The following is a 3,018-nucleotide window of genomic DNA, read 5'->3' on the forward strand; positions in this document are numbered from 1 at the left end:
TTAACAACTATTAGTTACATTATGTAAATTTTATTAAAATAATTAGCAATTATGTTATATACAATTTTATAGTTTTATAACTAGAAATTATTGTAGATCTAGAGTTATCCATCAAGGAGAGTGAAGGTCAAGTGAGCCTTAGGAAGACAAGGCTAGTAGAGATAACTGAATTCCAACTGAGCTGTTTAAAATCCTGAAAAATGATGCCATTAAAGTGTCAGCAGGAATCAGTATCCTACTGTTCTGTGAAGCCTCTTACTTCAACCAACTACTATGTCATCAGATAGTGATGTCTCTCTTTCTACTTATGATGAGATTTCAGGATCAAAACTTCCTCGAAAAGCTAAGGAGGCACCATTTGTCCCAATTGGAATAGCAGGTTTTGCAGCTATTGTTGCATATGGATCATACAGATTGAAGAGCAGAGGGAATACTAAAATGTCTGTCTACCTGATTCAAATGTGTGTGGGAGCTCAATGCTTTGTAGTAGGAGCAATGACTGTTGGTATGTTGTATTCCATGTTTCGGGCCAAACTGGGCCAAACCCAAACCTTAGGAGGAAAGATGCCCTCTTCATGTTGATGATCTTTTCTAGAGCTGGCTACCTCACAATGAGGTTATTTATGTTTAAAAATAATTTAGGGGTATGTGGTTATAAAAAGCAGCACATGTCAGACACAATCATGATGTTTTAAAGATTGGATTTTTTTTCATAGAGATTTTACTGTTTTCCAAGTAATGCAAAACATTGTTTCCAAGAGTTTACTAGGAGAGCTAAGTGCAAAATGAACTAGTCATTGAAATTTCCTTGAATGATATATTACATTCAAGGTTCCCCAAATCTTAAAAAATTAATGCTCCAAGATTCAAGTAGTTCCTATTGCTTTAAGATGTGGCACATTTTGGGATAAAATATGGGAACTTCTTTAGCATAGTTCAGTCAGCACTTCCTTATGTAGGATGGTGGAAATGCCATTGTTTAGGGTAGGTTGGCTTTAAACTTGGGTCAAAAGAACATCTGTTAGAAGAACAGGAAACAAAATATTTTAGCAAGAATTTTCCTCCCCACTGCCTACAGACAACCTGTTTATATTTAAGGTGAGCTTTGAAAAGTTGTTTGTTAACCAGGCTACTTAACACAGTGGTATTTATTATAATGTTAATAAAATATGAGAATAACATACCAAATATTTTTGCTGCTATTACATTGAAATTGTTCTTTAAATTTAGCAGTGAAGGTAGAGAACTTTAAAAAAAAAAAGTGTCAGCAAATTTGGAAAATTCAAGTGCCACTGGATTACAAAAGGTCAGTTTACATCCCAATCCTAAAGAAGGCCAATGCCAAAGAATATTCAAATTAATGAACATCTGTGCTTATTTCACGTTGCAGCAAAGTGATGTTTAAGATTCTGTAAGCTAGGCTTCAGCAGTATGTTAATCAAGAATTACCAGAAAGGCAGACTGGTTTTCAAAGAGACAGAGGAACTAGAGACCAAATTGCCAACATTCACTGGATTATGAAGAAATCCAGAGAGTTCCAGGGAAAAAAATATTTTTCTGCTTCATTGACTATACTAAAGCCTTTGACTATGTGGATTACAACAAAATATGGCAACTCTTCAAAGAGATAGGAGTACCAGATCATCTTACCTATCTTCTAAGGAATCTATAGGTCAAGAAGCAACAGTTAGAACCAAACATGGAACAAATGATTGATCTGAGATTGGAAAAGAAATACAGGGGCAGCTAAGTAGATAGAGTAGCTAGGCCTGGAGACGGGAGGTCTTGGGTTCAAATCTGAACTTAGACATTTTCCGGTTTTCTGACCCTGGGCAAGTCACTTAACCCCAGTTACCTAACCCTTACTGTTCTTCTGCCTTGGAAGCAATACTTAGTATCGATTCTTAGACAGAAGGTAAGGGTTAAAAAAAAGTACAAAAAGGTTGTATATTATTACTTTTTATAAAAGTTAATTTATATGTAGAATACATTAGGCAAAATTCTAGGCTGGATGAACAAAAAACCAGAATTAAGGTTGCTGGGAAAATATCAACAATCTCAGATATGCAGATGATAACACTTTGAGGGCAGAAAGTGAAGAAGAATTAAGAAGTCTCTTGAGAAGTGCGAAAGAGAAGAATATCAAAGCTTGCCTGAAGCTTAAAATGAAAAAAACCAAAACGCTAAGATCATTGCAACTGGTGCCATCACTTCCTGGCAAATAGAGGGAGAAGAAATGGAAGTAGTATCTGATTTTATATTCTTGGGCTTAAAGATCATTGCATATAGCCACTGCAGCCATGAAATAAAAAGATACTTGCTCCTTGGAAGGAAACTTGGACAGCACATTAAAGAGAAGAGGAATCAACTTGCTAACAAAGGTCTGTATAGTCAAAACTATGTTTTTTCTGTGACTGTGAGAGTTGGACTATAAAGAAAGCTGGGAGCTTTTGAATTGCAGTGCTGGAGAAGACTTTTGAAAGCCTTTTGGACAGCAAAGAGATCAAATCAGCCAATGCCTGAAAAAATTAATTCAGGATACTCATTGGAAGGGCAAATATTGACACTTAATACTTAAATACTTTGGCCACAGAACAAGAAGATAGGACTCAGTGGAAAAGATCCTGACATTTGGAAAAATTGAAGGCAAAAGGATAAAGGGATGGCAGAGGATAAGATGGATAGATAGATAAATGGATAGAAGAGACTGATGTGCTATGGTCCATGGGGTCACAAATAGTCAGAAACAACTAAACAAATTAATAACAACGTAGAAACACAATGTGTGGATAAAACAATGTGCAAGAAGCTAAGGAAAGGTAGGAAGGCTCCCCAGGTATGAAAGGCTTTGAATGACAGAAAAAGGACTTTATGTGAGCCTAGAGTTAATAGGGAACCATTGGAATTTGTTAAATAGAAAAGGGGTACGTGTGTGTGTGTGTGTGTGTGTGTGTGTGTGTGTGTGTGTGTGTGAGAGAGAGAGAGAGAGAGAGAGAGAGAGAGAGAGAGAGAGAGAGA

The 3,018-nt window shown here is 36.3% G+C and overlaps 1 pseudogene; it reads left to right on the plus strand.

The window, feature by feature from the left end:
• The first annotated feature begins 261 nt into the window (after nucleotides 1-261).
• LOC123255307 lies at nucleotides 262-556 on the plus strand (annotated as a pseudogene).
• Nucleotides 557-3,018: the final 2,462 nt, after the last annotated feature.

This window comes from Gracilinanus agilis, unplaced genomic scaffold, assembly GCF_016433145.1.
Source record: "Gracilinanus agilis isolate LMUSP501 unplaced genomic scaffold, AgileGrace unplaced_scaffold42999, whole genome shotgun sequence".
NCBI lineage: Eukaryota > Metazoa > Chordata > Mammalia > Didelphimorphia > Didelphidae > Gracilinanus > Gracilinanus agilis.